Source organism: Phyllostomus discolor, chromosome 13 (genome assembly GCF_004126475.2).
Source record: "Phyllostomus discolor isolate MPI-MPIP mPhyDis1 chromosome 13, mPhyDis1.pri.v3, whole genome shotgun sequence".
Lineage (NCBI taxonomy): Eukaryota > Metazoa > Chordata > Mammalia > Chiroptera > Phyllostomidae > Phyllostomus > Phyllostomus discolor.
The window spans coordinates 40,032,820-40,040,370 of NC_040915.2; positions in this window are offsets into that span (position 1 = coordinate 40,032,820).

Sequence of the window (7,551 nt, forward strand, 5' to 3'; positions counted from 1 at the left end):
GTGGGTCGGGCCAGAGGCTGGCCCAGGGAAGATGTGGGTGTGACCCCAGGCTGGGGGAGGGGAGGGGAGAGCAGGTGAGGTCAAGGGCAGGGCCAACCTGGGGCTTCAGCTAGGGGAGGGCTTGAAGGGGGGATCGGAGGTTCGGTGGACAGAGAGGAGGGGGGCAGAGGACCCTGCTGCTGTGGGGTGGGCGCAGTCCAGGGAGCGGCCCCAGAGGACGGGGTGGGGCCACCGCGCGGTTCCCGAGGGGTTGGAGGCTGAGGGTGGAGCTGCCCGTCCAGCAAGCTGCTGGTCCAGACTCGGCCGCCAGTGCCACACCGGAGCAGAGAGGGAGGGGCCCACTGGCCGAGGTTGGAGGCCGGGGGTTGCGCTGGGCTGGGCTGGGCCGGGCCGTGAGGAGAGACAGCAGCCAGCCTGGTCCCAGAGCCGTGGCAGGAACGGCCTCCGGACATCATGCATATTGCTCAAACCCAGTATCGGTACTGACATCAGGATTCGCGCCCTGGCTGGTGTGGCTCAGTGGATTGAGCACCGGCCTATAGATCTAGAGAGTCACAGGTTTGATTCCCAGTCGGGGCACATGCCTGGGTTGCAGGCCAGGTCCCCAGTAGGGGGCGTGTGAGAGGCAACCACACACTGATGTTTCCCTCCCTTCTCTAAAAATAGATAAAATCTTCTTTAAAATTTCTTTAAAAAAAAAATAATAAAGATCCTAGGAACCCGGGTTGAGGCTGCAGGAGAGGAAGACGTAGGTCCCAGCCTAAGGGTGGGAATGGACCTGAACTTCACGGGAGAAGTGGGGAGTAAAGAGGAGAGAGCCCCAGCCTCCAGGAGCAGCACAGCAGCTGGCTGGCCACACGCGGCCGAGTGGGGCAAGACTGACCTTGGCGGCCCTTCCACGCCCAGACAGCTGCGCGTGAGAAATAAAGGCACATGTCCACAAATTTAACGAGAGAGAGAGAGAGGGAGGGAGGGAGGGAGGGAGGCTCTTAGGAGCTAAAAACCGCCATCCGAGAACAGCAGGCTAGATGACTCGTTGCTGTGACGTCACCCAGTGAGATGTCCACTGCAATGATGGCGCGCAGTGTGCCCACAGGGGCACTGGGAAGCGGGGTGCCGCTGTGACGAACCCCTAAGGGCGGGGCTGGCGTTGGGACCGGGGACTGGAGGCATTCTGACAGGTGTGGCAGAGGAAGCCCAGGTGCCTCGAATAGCTTGTTTGTGGACACGTGGATGCTGGCCGCCCGCCGGCGAGGTCCTCTTAGCGGTCACACCTGCCGTCAGCACATCGTGGGCGGGCCGTGGGCGGATCCGCAGGCCGGGAAGGGGCCGCCTCTGGTGGGGCTGTGGAGGAGAGGGGGAGCGAGCGGCTGGGGCCTGGAGGAACGGTGGAAGAGAGCCCAGCAAAGTGGGGTCCGCCGGTCACCCGGAAAAGACCAGTGCCGCCTGCAGGAGGCGACAAAATCGGAAGGCTCACATGGGTGGGCACGGTGCTTCGGGCAGAAAGCCTGGGGCGGCTGGACAGCCATCTCCCGGTGCCTGGAAGGAAGGAAACAGAGGTCCCAGTGTCCAGTCCCAGCAAGGGAACAGGTGTGCGCCAGGTCTGCAGAAGCAAAAACGGAGAGGGGATTGCTCAGGACGGCCTTGCAGACGGATGTGGGGGGCCCAGAGGGGTTTTGAGCGCGCTACGTCCCCAGAGTCCCAGCCAGCTCGGACAGAGAGGGACAAAACGAGAGGCCCCCGGGACCTTGGTATCTGCGGGCGGGAAGCAGGCTCACAGGAGCCACCCTGGGGGCCAGGGAAGGAGCTCAGGGTGCAGCCACAGCCCCGGGGCGGTGGGGGGCGGGGAGCAGAGCTTTGAGCCGCAGAGGGTAAGTCTGAGGTCTCCTAACTGCCTCTGTTCCTGGGATCCCAAAGTTGCTTGGACTGCGGAACTCGATCCCTTTTCCTTCCCTGCTCTCCCTTTGTAAGGGGTCTGTCCACGCTGGTCACACACACCACTGTGCCTGTGCCTGGGAAGGGGGGCGTCTGTCTTCCAAGTGCCTGGAAGGAAAGGCAGCCTCCCCCGTGCAAGGGGTCTCGCCCAAACCTGGGGGATGTTTTTTGATGGTGGGGGGTCTGGGACTTTGGCTCCACTGAAATTCAGATGAGATTTTGGACTCTGAAATGCTGCTGTAAAAATGAAATATTTGGGGACAATTTTTAAAAGATGTGAGCCAAACTTCTAGAAAGAAAATCACACAACATTGCTGAGAGTAATTACAGAAGACCTGGCTACTCGCATGGACGTACTGTTAGGGTGTGAATTCTTCCTGAATTCGCTGCCTCGATGCACCCCTAATCACAGTGCCAGCATGTGCTGGGTATCCTCGTCATAACATTCACGCGGGGCCACGAAGCACTTACCACCGACACGATTGTCGAAAAGAGCAATGAGGCCTCTCGCTACCTGACTTCAGGATCTCTGTAAAGCCACGGTGACCAAGACAATGTGTTTTTTTTTAAATTTAATTTTATTGTAATTGTTGTTCAAGACAATGTGGTTTTCCTTCACAAACACAAGCAGACGGATGGGACAGAACAGAGAGCCCTTTCACAGACACAGGGCCGACTGGTTTTCAATAAAGCCGCCACGGTCGCCCGATGGGGGAAAGGATAGTCTTTCCATGAATTTTATTTATTTTTTTAAGATTTTATTTATTTATTTTTAGAGAGGGAGGGAGAGAGAGAGAGAAACATCAATGTGCAGTTGCTGGGGGTTATGGCCTGCAACCCATGAATGTACCCTGGCTGGGAATCGAACCTGGGACACTTTGGTTCCCAGCCCGTGCTCAATCCACTGAGCTACGCCAGCCAGGGCTTCCATGAATTTTATTGAGCAAGGAAAAATAAGTGACTCTCATCGCTCACCTTATACGATACGCAAAAACTAACCCCAAACAGGTCAGGAATCTAAATGTGAAACAAATCCAGCTTCCAGGGTAAAACACACACATGAGAAAAATGTTTGCAGCCTTGAGACAGACACCGATTTCTCCGAGGAGCACCAACACCAGAAGCCAAAGAGAAAATAAAAATGGACACAGTGGGTTTCCTAGAGACTTCCAAACCTCTGGGTTTTGTAAGACCCGGTGAGAACATGACAGTGCAAGCCACAGACGAGGAGGACCTCTGTGTCACACTCACCCCGGCAGAAGGCTCACAGCCGGAAGATGGACAGAAAAGGGGCAGGAGATGTGCACAGGTGCACAGAGCCGTCACAAAAGGAGACAGAAGACGTACAGATCACCCCTAAGCACACGGAAAAGTTTAACGCCGAGATGGAGGAAATGCAAATTAAAACCTCAACGGCCACACTCGGACCGGAATCACTGAAGTTAAAGACTGACTGAACTGCCCTTGGCCGGCAGCTCAGTTGGTTAGAGCATCATCCCCACACACCAAGGCTGCAGGTTCGACCCTCGGTCAGGGCACATACAAGACAACTCTTCCCTCCTGCTGAGGGCGGAGTCAGGAGAGACTCCTCTCTCCAGTCCCCGGTGCCCCCTCCTCACCGGGGACAGCAGGGGGGCACGGCCAGCGCCCCGCCCCACCGGAACACCCACCCCCACCCGGCCGTCACAGCAGGGACTCCGGCAGTCCTGGCCCCAGGGCCGGGCTGAGGCTCCATGAGTGACCAGGTGAGAAGTCTGAGCGCCTGGCAGCTGGGCTCCAGGGGCCACGGGGTGCAGCCAGGGCCCAGGCAGAAACGGCCCCCCATGGGCCCCACCACCCTCCGTCCACCTTGGTGGTGCCGACCTGGGTTCCGGCTGGGACACAGACTCAGAGGGGACCCCGAAGGGGCCGCAGTCCCTGGAGCCGCTGGGGGCTGTCTGAGCCGTGACCCTGCCCCGAGTTAGGAGCCATCTCAGGAGGGAGTCCGAGCAGACCTCACTGAGGGCGCAGGTGTCCTTGGTCAGGTGCGAAGCGGGGGCTTTGGAGGCTCAGGGGCCACCGTGGACCCTTCGGGTCCGTCTGTCCCTGCTCTGGGACCCTAGAGACAGCCCTGTCCGGGTGAAACGTCCAGGAGAAATGGCCGAGAAGCTCGTCCCGGAGCTTCCTCCTCCTGAGGTTAGGAGGGCGGAGGACAAAGCCGGCCAGCTGTGTAACTGCAGCAGGTGGGCCGCGAGCGCCCCCTGCAGGCGAGTCTTTCCTTCTCATTACACTCCCAGGGGACCACTCGCCAAGGGAAGACCAAGGCCCCAACAACCCAGCCTCCTTCTGGAGGCTTCCGGCCAGCTGGCAGGACAACCAGCACCAGAAAGGCAGGCTTGCAACATTGTTTTTCTTTTAAAAACATTGTGGCAAAATGAGCACAAGACAAACGACATCTACCCTTTAACCATTGCTACGTGTAGGTTCAGTAACAGGAAGCGAGTTCCAGCTTGCCATGTGGTGCACCCGTCACCACCGCCACCTCCAGAGATGTCTCACCTTCCCAGGCTAGACTCTGTCCCCATGGAACACTCAGCCTGCCCCCCCGCCCCTGGGACCTACCATCTACTCCCCGTCTCTGTGGACTTGACTACGCCTGGACCTCGGATGAGTGGGGGTCCCACACCATCTGTCCTTTCCTGTCTGGCTTGTCCACTCGGCACGATGTCCTCGGGGCTCATCCACACGGCAGCAGGGGCCAGAGTCCCCTTCCTGTCCAGGCCCAGCGGTGTCCCTGGTCTGGAGGCCCCCGGCCTGGCGGCCCCATGTTGTTCGGCCATTCTCCCATAGATGGGCATGGGGGTTACACCCCCTGTTGCTTATTGTGAAAAATGCTGCTGTAGACTTGGGGTACATGAGCGTGCTTGAGTCTCAGGAGTTTTTAACAAACTTTAAGATTTTATTTATTTTAGTTTAGTTTTAGAGAGGGGAAGGGAGAGAGAAAGAGAGGGAGAGAAACAGCAATGTGTGGTTGCTTCTCCCGAACCCCCTACTGGGGACCTGGCCCACACCCCAGGCATGTGTCCTGACTGGGGATCGAACCGGTGATTCAGGGGCCCGTGCTCACCCACTGAGCCACACCAGCCAGAGCTTCACAAACTTTTAATTTGGAATAATTTAAAGTCTGCAAAAATGTTGCAGAGGGAGTGCAGACAGCTCTCAGGACCCCTCACGTTAACATCTCACGCCGCGCAGCCAAGAAAAGGGCATCAGCTGGGACCCCAACTGCTCCCCAGACATCACGGAGGTGTCACCTGTCTGTCCTGTTTCTGTCCCAAGACCCAGCCCCGATGGGCATGTCTTAGGTTGTTCTCAAAGGGTCGTTACAGACACGACATAATAATGTTACACACATGACATCATAATGTGGGGAGAACACGGATGGTAGTGTTGAGTGAGAAGCAATAAACGAGATCATGTATAAGCAGACATTGAAACTTTTTTTCATCCTCACCCAAGGACACTTTTAAATTGCCTTTTTTTTAAAAGACAGAGATCAATGCGTGAGAAACATCAATTGCCTCCCAAATGCGTCCAACCTGGGAATCAAACCTGCAACCCAGACATGTGCCCTGACTGGGGATGGAGCCCACAACCTCTTGCTTTCATGGAATGGTGCTCCACCCAACTGAGCCAGCAGGCCGGGGCTGAAATGTTTTTTATGCAGCATGCGGTAACAGTGTTGGGAGGCAGGGAGCACAGTGACCCCCTTCTGCTGGAGGAGGCTAAACCTGGAAATTCGGGAAGGAAAGAAGAGCCACACCAACAGTAAATGCATGAGGAGGCCATGTTTCTCCTATGGAGCTCTTGCAAATAAATGGGACTGTTAGAAGTAAAAACGATCACATTGTCGTGTCAGGTTCTCAGTGTATATTTTTCATTCTTTTTTTTCCCTGTTTGACGGCTCTAGGAATGGGTAGTTATCTTCAATTTCATTTGAGACAATTGTGTTAGATTGTATTGTGACAGCTGTCATATCAGCGTGCATTTTAAAACACAAAAATTGGTGAATTTTTATGTCACCACTTTAATATTAAAGATGGAAGAAGATACACGTTTGCAGCACATGATGCTTTATTATTTCAAGAAAGGTAAAAATACAACCGAAATGTGTAAAAAGATTGGTGCAGTGTATGGGGAGGGTGCCGTGAGTAGTCTGACAGGTTTCGTGTTGGGATTCGCATCGGGTACACCAGTTGAAGTTGATAGCGATCACATGGAGACGTTCACTGAGAACAATCAACGTTCTTCCTTGGGGGAGAGAGCCGACATAGTCAAAATATTCAAGTCAATCAAGTTATTGGTGAAAATGAAAAAGGTGTCTTTTACGGAAAAAAACATATGGACTTTTTGGCCAACCCAATCTATATCTTTTGCATCACGCGCGCATCCATCACTTCCTCGCACTAAAGGACGTGACGAGCCCCTTCGCTGGGGAACGGCATCGCGCGGCCCCTCTGGGCAGCACCTGCAATGCCCTGGAGGTCTCCTGGGAGACGCGCGCGGTGCCAAACCAATCCCCGCTGTCCCCAGCTTCCATCACGGATCGGTCTCTCTTGGCACTTTGTAGAAGCAAAGGGCCGGCGGAGCCCAGGTACCTATGAAAGTGCCGGTGGAACTGAAAGTGAAGCCCTGGCTCTCTAGGAGAAATGAATTTGGCTTTAGGAAACCGTCCCACCATCATCTCAAGAACTTGCTCCTCTTCCCCAGCGAGGCTCTTTCTCCACTACACACTAACTTCCTGCTTCACGGCCCCTCCCCCGGCGCTGAGTTCCCATCTTAGGATGCTTCAGACATCCCCGGTCAGCGGTTGTCTTCACGCCGGGCGATAACCACAGTACAAGAAACAAGTACACGACGCCCTTCCCAAGAGGACACGCCAGGGCCAAAGCGGCCCGCTCCCCAGCTCCAGCTGCACCGCGCCGCGCGGCCCCGCCCCGCCTGCCTGGCCCCGCCCACCCACGTGACCCGCGCTCGCCCTCCCCCCCCCCCCCCGCCGCTGAGGGCGGAGGCTCCTGCAGGCCGAACCACCGTGGGCCGGGAGGGGAGGCAGGCCGCACTGCCGACGCCGCGGTGCGCTCAGGTGTGGTTGATTAAAGCAAGTCTCATTTTTTGGGGGGTGTTGCGCCGGGACGGCGTCTTCCCAGGAGTGTTGGCCATCTTTGGCTCGGCAGGAATTCCTTTCATATTTTGGAATCGCCCATTCTTGTGCACAGTCAGTAGACGAGTCTAAACACCGACCTGCGAGAGGGGGACTTAGTCATGTCAGTGAAACTGCTTATCTGGTGAAAGGCTGATACATCGCAGCTAGAGCAGTTCGTTGGACGTGCAGGTTTTTCTAGTATGAGTTTGTGACTTATGTTTTTACCCAAAGCCAACTAGTTAGCTGACTTCTGGGACGTCCCCCCTCCCTGCGGTCACAAATGGTTTAGCCCTCCGTCGCGGGGCCCGATGGGAGAAGACCGCCATGGTGGGCAAAACCATCCCCCTCCAAGAGCAGGGGCCTCCGGTTCGCGATGAGTTTGTGGACTGGCGCGAGGGCCTCTGTGATCGCCGTTGAGCGCATACTCCTTGTGG